This window comes from Mobula hypostoma, chromosome 22, assembly GCF_963921235.1.
Source record: "Mobula hypostoma chromosome 22, sMobHyp1.1, whole genome shotgun sequence".
NCBI classification, from domain to species: Eukaryota; Metazoa; Chordata; class Chondrichthyes; order Myliobatiformes; family Myliobatidae; genus Mobula; species Mobula hypostoma.
The window spans coordinates 32215944-32229055 of record NC_086118.1 but is presented as its reverse complement, the minus strand read 5'-3'; the positions used below and the strand labels follow the sequence as shown (position 1 = coordinate 32229055).

At 42.6% G+C, this 13112-nt stretch overlaps 1 protein-coding gene across 12 annotated transcripts in view; it reads right to left on the bottom strand.

The window, feature by feature from the left end:
• The window catches only part of rbfox3a (RNA binding fox-1 homolog 3a), a 1578835-nt gene that overhangs the window by 1200709 nt on the left and 365014 nt on the right, over positions 1 to 13112 (bottom strand). The gene's annotated exons all lie outside the window — the stretch shown is intronic.

The following is a 13112-nucleotide window of genomic DNA, read 5'->3' as shown; positions in this document are numbered from 1 at the left end:
CTTGGATAAGTTCAGAGATGGATGAGGTCACGGTGACCTCCACTGGGGAAAGGGCTGACAAGTTCATTGACAAGTGCAATGGCAGAAAGAACTCCAGCAGACTATCTTCCCGGTCAACCAGTCGATGTGGGGACTATGATGGCTCAACCAGGGGTAACCAAGAACGAAAGGGGCTTGAGGAGAGGAAATTAAATTGAATCGTACCTGTTCCCGATGGTTTTCGGAGAGAAGGAGAAGCAGGGGTTCTGTGCAGTGTGTGACTCGGCCAGCAGTCTACCGTCCAGCGCCTGCGCTTCCAGGGGGGTACTCAATGGCTCACGAGGAATTCCAGCTTGGAAGGCTAAAAAAGTTTACCTCAGCGCTGGAGTCCACTAGTGCTAACAGAGGTAGGGAACGTTGGTTGTAACACAAAGTGGCTTGAAGCTGCATCCAGGGTCGGGGGACGGAAGGGAATGTTGTCTGGCTCACCAGGGTCCCGCTTTCTACTGGTGAGTCTTCCCAGAGATTGAGAGCGGTGAGTATCTATATTTCTGTGGAAGAAAGGCGGTTCTGTCCCAGCTGCATGGGTTCCTCTCCTGGGGCGGTGGAATCGGCAGGGCTGGGAGCTACTCTAGGAGCAGGAGGAGAGAGGCTTGATCTGGCAGGAGGTGGTAATGAGTGCCGAGAAGTGACCCAAGGCGGTGGACAACCAGTTCTTTCTCTATGGCGTTCGCGGAGGCGATTGTGCAACCTGGTGGCTGGAGAGATCAGGGAATCCAGGCTGTTGGTGTCATCTCTTGCCAGCATCTCGTCTTTCACCATGTCGCTGAGACCATTCCAAAATACCCTTTGGAGTGCCTCATCGTTCCACCCGTGTCGGGCGCTAACATCCAGAACTCCACGGAATATTCAGCAACACTGCGTGAGCCCTGGCAGAGAGTGAGTAGACACTTGGCAGCATCTTTACCACGGACGGGGTGGTCAAAGACCCTTTCTCATTTCCGCGATATAGGTGGCGAAAGAAGAGGCAGATGGATTGGGAAATGAACGATAATGCATTTTGGTAAAAGGAATAACAGTGTGAACTATTATCCAAATGAGGAGAATGTTCAAACATGAAAGGTGCACAGGGATTTGGGAATCCTTGTGTAAGACTCCCATAAGATTAATTTACAGGTTGAGTTGGTGATAAAGAAATCAAATGCAATGTTGGCATTTATTTCAAAGGGAATAGAATATAAAAGCAAGAAGAGAATGCTGAGCCTTTATAAGACACTAGTCAGGCTGCACTTCGGGTATTGTCAATAGTTCTGGGCCCTATATCTCAGAAAGAATGTGTTGTCATTGGAGAGAGTCCAGAGGAGGCTCATGAGGATGATTCCAGAAATGAAAAGGTTAACATATGAGGAGCATTTGGCAGCTTTGCACCTGTACTCACTAGAACTTAGAAGAATGTGGGGTATCTCATTCAAACCTATTGTTGCAATGAATGAGGCGAACCCAAACGCAGGACACAGGCACGGAGATTGAGTTAGGATGCAGACGCGGGCATGAGCGTTGGACGGCAAACAGTAGGAGGTGCAGGAAAGCAGGAGGCAGGCAGAACTTACCTTGACACGGAGCGTAGAAAGGAAAGCAGCAGACAAAACTTTTATTAACACAGAGAGATGGAGTTACACAGGTAAACCTCGGAACTGGAGTAGAACTTAGAAAATTTATCTTGACACGGAGAGACTGAGTTTCACAGGTAAATCTCGGTACTGAAGCAAAACTTAGAACACACAATCCAAAGCGGCCAGGAAACGTTAATTACCACACTGCAAAACCAATGATCTGGCAACTAGTGGGTGCAAAGCCAGGGTTCTTATGCTGCAGGTCTTGATGAAAAGCAAGTGTGTCGCCATCAAAGGAAATTAGGAGAAAATAGGGAATTAACAGTCGAAACTGTGGCATAAATCAAAGGTAACCTCAGGATTGCTACCTGTGCTACGTGCAAGTGAAGGTAAGAATAGGATGCTCTGGAGGATGAACAAGTGGCTGAGGAACTGGTGTAAGGGGCAGGGTTTCAGATTTCAGGATCACTGGGACCTCTTCTGGGGCAGGTGGGACCTATACAAGAGAGACAGGTTACACTTGAACTACAAGGGGACCAATATCCTTTCAGGGAGGTTTGTTCGTGCTATTGGGGAGGCTTTAAACTAGATTTGCAGGGGGATGGGAACCAGAGTGCCAGAGCTGACAGTGTGGCTGGGGTGAAAGTAAATGGTGTTAAAAGTTCAAGCAAAGCTGCAAATAGAAAGGTTGTGAGTGGTGGTAAAAATCTTCTGAGGTGTATATATTTCAATGCTAGGAGTATTGCGGGGAAGGCAGACAAGTTGAGGGCGTGGATTCGTGGATTGACATGTGGAATTATGACGTTATAGCAATTAGTGAAACTTGGTTACAGGAGGGGCAGAATTGGCAGCTTAATATTCCAGGGTTCCGATGTTTCAAATGTGATAGAGGAAGAAGAATGAAATGTGGGGGGGGGGGGGGTAGCATTGCTTGTCAGGGAAAATGTTACAGCAGTGCTCAGGCAGGACAGATTAGAGGGCTTGTCTACTGAGTCCTTATGGGTGGAGCTGAGAAACAGGAAAGGTATGGCCACATTAGTGGGGTTGTATTATAGACCACCCAATAGTCAGTGAGAATTGGAGGAGCAAATCTGCAGAGAGATAGCAGGCAACTGCAGGAAACATAAAGTTGTGGTGGTAGGGGATTTTAATTTTCCATGTATTGATTGGGACTCCCATACTGTTAGGGGTCTAGATGGTTTAGAGTTCGTAAAATGTGTTCAGGAAAGTTTTCTAAATCAATATATAGAGGTACCAACTAGAGGGGATGCAATACTGGATCTCCTGTTAGGAAATGAATTACGACAAGTGACGGAAGTGTGTGTGCGGGAGCACTTTGGTTCCGGTGATCATAACACCATTAGTTTCAACTTGATCATGGACAAGGATAGATCTGGTCCTAGGGTTGAGGTTCTGAACTGGAAGAAGGCCAAACTTGAAGAAATGAGAAAGGATCTAAGAAGCGTGGATTGGGACAGGTTGTTCTCTGGCAAGGATGTGATCGGTAAGTGGGAAGCATTTAAAGGAAAAATTTTGAGAGTGCAGAGCTTTTATGTTCCTGTCAGGATTAAAGGCAAAGTGAATAGGAATATGGAACCTTGGTTCTCAAGGGATATTGCAACTCTGTTAAAGAAGAAGAGAGAGTTGTATGACATGTATAGGAAACAAGGAGTAAATAAGATGCTTGAGGAGTATAAAAAGTGCAGGAAAATACTTAAGAAAAAAATCAGGAGGGCTAAAAGAAGACATGAGGTTGCCTTGGCAGTCAAAGTGAAGGATAATCCAAAGAGCTTTTACAGATATATTAAGAGTAAAAGGATTGTAAGGGACAAAATTGGTCCTCTTGAAGATCAGAGTGGTCGGCTATGTGCGGAACCAAAAGAAATGGGGGAGATCTCAAATGGTTTTTTTGCGTCTGTATTTACTAAGGAAACTGGCATGAAGTCTACGGAATTAAGGGAAACAAGTAGTGAGATCATGGAAACTGTACAGATTGAAAAGGAGGAGGTGCTTGCTATCTTGAGGCAAATTAAAGTGGATAAATCCCCAGGACCTGACAGGGTATTCCCTCGGACCTTGAAGGAGACTGGTGTTGAAATTGCAGAGGCCCTGGCAGATATATTTAAAATGTCGGTGTCTACGGGTGAGGTGCCGGAGGACTGGAGAGTAGCTCATGTCGTTCCGTTGTTTAAAAAAGGATCGAAAAGTAATCTGGGAAATTATAGGCCGGTAAGTTTGACGTCGGTAGTGGGTAAGTTATTGGAGGGGGTACTAAGAGACAGAATCTACAAGCATTTGGATAGACAGGGACTTATTAGGGAGAGTCAACATGGCTTTGTGCGTGGTAGGTCATGTTTGACCAATCTATTGGAGTTTTTCGAGGAGGTTACCAGGAAAGTGGATGAAGAGAAGGCAGTGGATGTTGACTACATGGACTTCAGTAAGGTCTTTGACAAGGTCCCGCATGGGAGGTTAGTTAGGAAAATTCAGTCACTAGGTATACATGGAGAGGTGGTAAATTGGATTAAACACTGGCTCAATGGAAGAAGCCAAAGAGTGGTAGGACACAATTGCTTCTCAGAGTGGAGGCCTGTAACTAGTGGTGTGCCACAGGGATCAGTACTGGGTCCATTGTTATTTGTCATCTATATCAATGATCTGGATGATAATGTGGTAAATTGGATCAGCAGATTTGCTGATGAAACAAAGACTGGAGGTGTAGTGGACAGTGAGGAAGGTTTTCAGAGCCTGCAGAGGGACTTGGACCAGCTGGAAAAATGGGCTGAAAAATGGCAGATGGAGTTTAATACAGACAAGTGTGAGGTATTGCACGTTGGAAGGACAAACCAAGGTAGAACATACAGGGTAAATGGTAAGGCACTGAGGAGTGTAGTAGAACAGAGGGATCTGGGAATACAGATACAAAATTCCCTAAAAGTGGCGTCACAGATAGATAAGGTCGTAAAGAGAGCTTTTGGTACATTGGCCTTCATTAATCAAAGTATTGAGTATAAGTGCTGGAATGTTATGATGAGGTTGTATAAGGCATTGGGGAGGCCGAATCTGGAGTATTGTGTTCAGTTTTGGTCACCAAATTACAGGAAGGAGATTAATAAGGTTGAAAGAGTGCAGAGAATGTTTACAAGGATGTTGCCAGGACTTGAGAAACTCAGTTACAGAGAAAGGTTGAATAGGTTAGGACTTTATTCCCTGGAGTGTAGAAGAATGAGGTGAGATTTGAGAGAGGTATATAAAATTATGATGGGTATAGATAGAGTGAATGCAAGCAGGCTTTTTCAACTAAGGCAAGGGGAGAAAAAAACCAGAGGACATGGGTTAAGGGTGAGGGGGGAAAAGTTTAAAGGGAACATTGGGAGGGGGGCATCTTCACACAGAGAGTGGTGGGAGTATGGAATGAGCTGCCAGACGAGGTGGTAAATGCAGGTTCTTTTTTAACATTTAAGAATAAATTGGACAGATACATGGATGGGAGGTGTATGGAGGGATATGGTCCCTGTGCAGGTCAGTGGGACTAGGCAGAAAATAGTTCAGCACAGCCAAGAAGGGCCAAAAGGTCTGTTTCTGTGCTGTAGTTTTTCTATGGTTTCTATGGAATTAAGAGAAATTGGGGAATTAACGGTTGGGACCATGACACCTATTGAATGTAGACGAGACTAGATAGGGGGGATGTGGAGAGGATGTTTCCAATGATGGGGGTATTGAGAACTAGAGGGCACAGCCTCACAATTGATGGGCAACCCTTTAGAACAGAGGTAAAGAGGATAATTTCAGCTGGAGAGTATTAAATCTGCAGAATTCTCTGCCACAGACTGCAGTGGAGACTGTATATTTAAGGCAGAAGCTGATCGTTTCCTGATCGGTCAGGGTATCAAAGGATATGGCGAGAAGGCATGTGCATGGGGTTGAGTGGGATCCAGGAACAGCCATAATGGAATTGCGGAGCAGACTCGATGGGCTGAATGGCCAAATTCTGCATCTATGTCTTATGGTCTTATTAACATGACTTTGACCTCCCTACAGGGGCAGTCCAAGGATGAGTGCACAGACCAAAGTTTCCCTACTGTGTTTCACTTTTCTTGTAATGATATTCTTCAAAGCATTGAGCCTGTGATTGCCTTGTCCAACAATAAAATTCGGATAATAAGGAAGCTGCAATGCACAGGATTGAAGGAGGTTGCTAAGAGTTAAAGATTTCGCCAGCTCCATCACAGACACAACCTCCCCCACCGTTGAGGACATCTTCAAAAGGAAGTGCCTCAAGAAGGAGGCATCAATCTCTGAGGAGCTTCACCATCCGGAACATTCCCTCTTCTCATTACTACCATCAGGAGGAGGTACAAGAGCTTGAATAACCATACTTCATGATTTGGGAACATCTTCTTCCTCTCCTTTATCAGATGACTACCTCATTATTCCTCTTTTTTTTGTAATTTATATGTCTCACAGTGTACTTCTGCCACAAAACAACAAATTTCCCAACATATGATGTCAGTAATAATAAAGCTGATTCTGAACCTAGAACCCAAGGGTTGCCAACCCTACCCATGTTGCTGGCCATGAGCAGACAGCCGTGCCTGCAACAATGTTCTGCTGTCAGCACGTCACTGCTGAGGCATCCAGTGCTAGAGAGGACACCGAATGTGACTTTTAAGTGCGCTGTGAACTGGTTATTCCAGAAGCCTGCAGTGAATTCTCAAGCTGGCAAGTCAGGCTTCCAAATTCCAGTAGAGAGCCCTTTCTAAAAGCAACAAAAAGGGTAGCAAAATAGCGCAGCAACCTCCTAATGGCAGTAAAAATGTTCAGATCTGGCGATAATCGGAACCTTTCCATTCCACGTTATGTCAAAAAGTCCAGAAATTAGCATTATATGACCATTCCTGTCATTGCACACTCAAAGCTGAGAAAAGGTAAAATATTGAAAAGGACTGACACTCTTCAATGACAAGATGGGCACAGTTTCACTGAGTAGTATCTGAGAGTACAAGCTGCAATATGCAAAGTTGATTCTTGAATGATTAGCACCACAGAAGGAGACAATAATTAGTTTAAATTCTAAACTACTGGGTCCTGGCAGAACATTGGGTAGGGCATAGCCAAAGATGATTCAAAAAACGAAAATCATTCAACATTGCACAGGCATTTCTTCAAGCTCTGTGGATGATATTCAAAAAAATTGCTTGGGCCAAGCTACATCAATGTCAGGCTTTATTTACAGTGATTCAGCTGACTGTTCTCAGCTTTGGAAAATGGCCTTATCACCATGTAAAGCAGTGTGAAAAAAAAAGTTAATGAAGCACTAAACCTCTTAAGGCTATATAAGACTGATTTTAAATCCTTTTTTCATATTAGCATTGTGTTGCTTTAAGGACCTAATGCACAAGGAGTCTAAGTTTGGAGCTGAAGTAACTTTTAAACCCTGTAAATTATGTGCTGTTAGGTTAATTTCATCCTGGTACCTTGTTCTAGTCAAGCACTTCTATTTAAAATCACATGGGCCAAATGATTTGGATTTGAAAGTTATGCTGTATCAATTAAGTTTCTTTGTGTAAAATCCCATTGTTTTCCCCACCCCTCTCTCTCATTTTGACATTGACACCCTCCTTTAACGGTGGCAACTACGGCAAGGAAACTTGCCACAGCAACCTTCACAGTGAGTGGCAGAAGGATAATTGATTGCCTGGCGCATCACTGCTCAACTTGACATCGTCCTAATGGAAAATTCTCATTGTCACCAAGCAGCAATCAGAAGAAGAATTCCTGGTTAATATTTCGCTTCTACCTCAGAAATGCCAAGAGTGATTTTATGACTTTTACTGCCACCTGCACAGGCATTAGTTTTCAGAGGTAGGAAATAAAACATTAGATTTTCCGAATGTATGAGGCTGAGCATCATTTCATAGCATTTAGCTACATGTACTCATCCTACATTAGCTCACTGGGATGTGGTTCAAGCCCTGTGCCAGACACTTAAACACAGATATTCCAACACCTTCAGTAATGCAGTGCAAATCAAAGATGTCATGATTGAGGTACCTATTGTTAATTGCTCGAGAAATCACTCACTTATTAGCTTAATCACTTTGCAATGTCTGAGATACCATCTTTCAAATGAGTTATTCATATGAATTTTCATTTGTTTGCACAAATGGATGTAAAAAGGAATATGAAGGTTACTCTGCTTACTGCCTTATTGATGATTCACCAGTGTGCTAATCTCGGACACCATCACTGTAAAAACAGCTATTTGGTTTGCTTTGTTTTTGTGGAAATTTGTAGAGTCCAAATTCAAAAAATTCAACTAACTTCAAAAAAATCATTTCTGGAAAGCAATTAGGAAGTCTGGAGGCTGTGTAACTCCCTGAAGAAATGTTAGTTTTTAAAAACACACTGAAAATGCCAATTTTGGAAATAAGTTATTTCCTACTTTTAGGAGGAAGATCCCAAATGTGCCGTTCTTTTTTAAAATTATATCAAGAACACATTCCTGCTATTTGACAAACCCTCTGAGATGGATATTCACTGTCATGGGATAGGTGGCCTCATGTTTGCTAAGCTTCCTTTCTAAACAATAACAGCTACCAACTGTACAATCAAAAACAGTTTGTAAGTAAACTTATAACTGAAGTTGGAAACTGACAGTTTGTTTAACTTCTGGTCATAAATGAGAGTTAGTCTTCAGTTCCTAAAATGTAAATGGAACATAGTAATCAGTTCAAAGTTAAAACAAAGTATTTTCTGTCGAGCAGTTTTACAAATAAACTCTGTGGATAGGAAGACGCTCTGTCCATGAGAAAACAGAGCTAAATCACTGCAACTGCTTTTTTTTTACTGCTCAAGGTGTAGTATAAGACAATGGGCTGTTTCAAGTGGACAAGCTGACTCTTACCAACACACACAAAATAATGGAGGAACTCAGCAGACCAGGTAACATCTATGGAAAAAAATACAGTGGATGTTTTGGGCCATGGCCCTTCCTGCTGAAGGGTCCTCCAGCATTTTGTGTCTACTGCTTGGATTTCCGGCATCTGCAGATTTTCTCTTGGTTGTAAGCTGACTCTTAAGTTGCTTAGTTCAAGGAAGCTTGCAGAACAGATAGATAATACCATTTAGCATACCAATAACTGATGTGGTTTATAGTTGAAAGGTTTTATGTGCTCATAGAAATTAGCTTCACAGCACTTACAGCCTTAGTTAAGATTGGTCTCCAAAAAATGTTTCAGATTGTTTGTGTTAACAAGATATCTGAGGAAATATATGCATGTGAAGTAACCCAAGTGGAAGAAAAAAGATATAAATGTAGACACCAGTTCAGGCTTATTTGGAAAGGAGTAAGGGACATCAAGAGAAACAAAAACATAGGGTGGACTAGAATCCATTCCTCCACCTTTAGTTTCTGTGACAACGACTTGTTTGTCTGCAACTTATTAGTATGATTTTTGATTTATAGGAATTGTAGCTGTGTGAGTTTTTAAAGTGTTTTAAGAGCATTGTGTGGATTTGTACCACTGTATCACTGCAAATTAATATAGTGTTTTAACCTATTTTGTTAGCTGGAAGTATCCTCTCCTTGGCAGGGAGATGGGACCCACCACTCGAATTGTGGGTATTGACAGTTAAACTTACTGTGGCGAATAAACAGGGAAGTGAACTAGACTTTGAAGTTTGTAGTTACAATATAATCTCCCTTTAGTCAGAGTACTTGTGGCTACTTAGATCCAACAGAGCTTAAGGTCTTTGTTTGAGATTAGAACTTCGCGATTAGAAAACCCAATACCATCACTGTTGGCCACCGACGTGGTCATGTTATAACAAAAGTATTAATTTAAAAAGAATTATTATTCATCAGTAGTCCAACTCAGATAGCTCTCAACAAGTGCTACGGTACTCCACCTAGTTCTATAAAATGGTTGACATTCTGGTTTGCAACAGTTACAGAGGCAAATGCTGGTCAATATTATGAATGTCTTAATAATACAGCAGAAATATGGGATAATACCCGACTGCTCCTCAAATTGAACACAATGAATATTCCAGTCAGAGACTGCAATGATGAAGGGATATAACATAGAGTAGGATGAAGGTTAGACAGGCTAAACCCCACTCTATGGCCTGTTGGACTCAGACCATCAGAGTTTGTACCAGATCCCAACAAAGTAGAAATAATTCTTGCCCAGAGGCAACAAATTGGCCCCTTTTTAGATAGAAACCAAGCATCTGAGTGGAGACCACTTGCTTCTGTGATAGAACCTGGTGACACATATTTTAATCCCGATGATTGGGATCATTCTGTATCCCTACCAGGCACACAAGAGGTAGTGACCACACTAATGAAACATGAAGAATAGATGCTTTGAAAAATGCAGTAGAATTACTAAAATAAAAAAAGATTGACTATCGCCAGAAAAAGTAGGCACCTTCCTATACAGGGAGCTGTTACAGCTTCCCCTGTACAAAATTCCAATCACGCTTTTGGACCTTTGACTATTCCAAGTTTGCGGGCGGTATGCAAAACCCCTCCAACTGATGCTGAAGAAATTCTGAAGTAGGGAGGTTACATGCCTTCTGGGCCAGCCATATTATTAATGTTATATCCCATAGCATCTGTACGACCTCCACACAAGTGTGGGAGTCCATATCAGATATGTGTATGGATTTATAAACAAATAAATGGTAGAGATGTCAACGGAGGATAGTACCATGTTGAGTAAGATAGTCGAATGCAAGGGCTTAATCACAAATGACAAGAGTAGATCGAGACCCAGCTCTTCTATAATGTCATCCCTTTATCCTAATGAAAATCTCTGCACCAAGTGTGGAATAGCCCTTAATCAACACCCAAATACATGAATGATTTCATGCTGTTGAAGAGATCCGATGCACCCACACGTTGGTATCAGGATTACCGCTCATTCCCACACAAGGGCAACAAGGTGTTGCCACAGAGTCCTCCCCTTTTCCCTTTAAAGGGCATGTAGGGTCAGTAACAAAGTCATCAAGCCAGCTTCTCTTCCAGATCAGCTCAATGCATTTTGTGCTCACTCAGACCACCAAACCATGGAGAAACCATCACAGGCTCCTGCAGCCCCACCCCACCCCACCCCCCCGCAGTGCTCCTGTGATATCAGGCTCTGAGGCCAATGTCAGAGCAGCCTTCAGGAGCACGAACCCAGATGGATTAGTGAGCCATGTACTAAACTCTTGTGCTGATCAACTGGCTGGAATGTTAACTGAGATTGTTAGACTCTCACTTCGGTATTCTGAGGTACCCATCTGCTTCACGCAGATTTTACTTATACTGGTGCCCAAGAAGAGCACGGGAACCTGCCTCAATGACTATCATCTAGTAGCACGTACATCCACAGTGAAGACGTGCTTTCAGAGGTTGGTGATGTAACTTAAATCCTGCTTGAGAAGCGACTTGGATCCCCTCCATTTCAGGAGGAACAGGTCCATAGCAGATGCCATCTTAATGGCTCTTCATTCCAAACCTGGAACATCTGGACAGCATAGTTGCATACAATAGGATGCTCTTTATCAAATACAGCTTGGCTTTTAGTACCATTATCCCTCAAAACTGATCAATAAGCTTCAAGTCCATGGCCTCAGTAACTCATTGTGCAATTTCAGACCCTAGTCAGTTCGGATTGGCAGCAATAACTCCTACACAATTTCTGTCTACACAGGTCAACCACAAAGCTGTGTGCTTAGATCCCTGCTCTACTCACTTCACACTTAGGACTGTGTGGCTAAGCACAGCTCCAAAGTAATATTCAAGTTTGCTGATGACACCACTGTCATAGGCAGAATCAAAGATGGTGGTGAACCAGCATATAGGAGGAAGATTGAAAATCTGGCTAAGTGATGCCATAACAACAACCTCTTCCTCAATGTCAGCAAGACCAAGGAGCTGGTTATTGACTTCAGGAGGAAGAAACCAGAGGTCTATGAGCCAAAACTTATCAGAGGATCAGAGATGGAGGGGATCAGCAAATTTAAATTCCTCGGTTTTATCATTTTGAAAGAATTTTCCTGGGCCTAGCAAGGAAGTGCAATTATGAAGAAAGCACAGCAGTGCCTCAACTTCCCTAGGATTTTGCAAAGATTCAGCATGGCATCTAAAACTTTGACAAACATCTATAGATATGTGGGGGAAGAGTACTACAAATTGACTGGCTATATCGCAGCCTGGTATGGAAACACTAATGCCCTTGAATGGAAAATCCTACAAAAGGTAATGAACATGGTCCAGTCCACCATGAGTAAAGCGCTCCCCACCACTGAGCAGAACTGCATGAAGCATTGTCGCAGGAAAGCAACATCCAATATCAGGGACTCCTACCACCCAGGTGATGCTCTCTTCTTGCTGCTGTCATCAGGAAGGTGGTATCGGAACCTCAGGACTCACACCACAAGTTTCAGGAACAGTTATTACCCCTCAAACATCAGGCTCTTGAACGAAGGTGATTACTTCACTCAACTTCACTTGCCCCATCATTGAACTGTTCCCACAATCTATGGACTCACTTCCAAGGACTCTTCATCTCATGTTCTCGATATTCATTGTTTATTTATTATTATTATTTCTTTTATTTTCTATTTGCATACTGGTTGAGTGCCTAAGTTGGTGTGCTCTTTCACTGATTCTATTACGGTTATTAATCTATTATGGACTTATTGAATATACCTGCAAGAAAATTAATCTCAAAGTATATGTACTTTGATAATAAATTTACTTTGAACTTTGGAACCACCTCGTTCCTCAGGTCGATCACATTCACAGCATTCTCCTACACCAGTCCCTCAGCAGGGAAGATGTGACAACAAACTGAACATGCTGCCTGAAGACTATCTGCCTGAGGAAGAACTATTCACCCATAACCAAGATAGCTAGACAGTATGTATAGGCCACAATCTGTAGCTGCACACCCTTTGCAGTACAAGTCTTAGACCAAGATACTCCTGTAACAGACGGATCATTCAGAGACCCCACTGATATTATGGAGAGCATGAACTGAGCACACCTATGATGCCCACCTCATCCTTCACTCTCTAAATATACAATGGGACAGGGCCCATCCCAAACACCCACTCCCTTCCCCTGCAACTCAGGGATAACAGGATATATAAAAGGAGGCAAACATTAATGTGATAAAAACTGCACAGGAGTATTTCAGCATCAACTCTACTCAAAATGTTCTATCCAACAAATAGGATACAGGCATTTCCATATACCAAAGCTCATATTTTTGGCAAAATTTGCCCCGGCTGTTTGATACAGGACCAAACATTTCAAATGCTGCAAGGTGTGACTCATAAAAAGACAAACTTTACATAGATCTGGCCAGTGGCTTCTGATCACACCTACATCTTGAAAGTGACAGACAGAGGCTCCGTAATTCACATTAAAAAATCTCAATTCTGCTGTACAGATGTAAATTTCCTCGGTATGAAAATTACTAATCAGGGACTTGGTTTTACAACTGAATTTAGGCAAAAAAA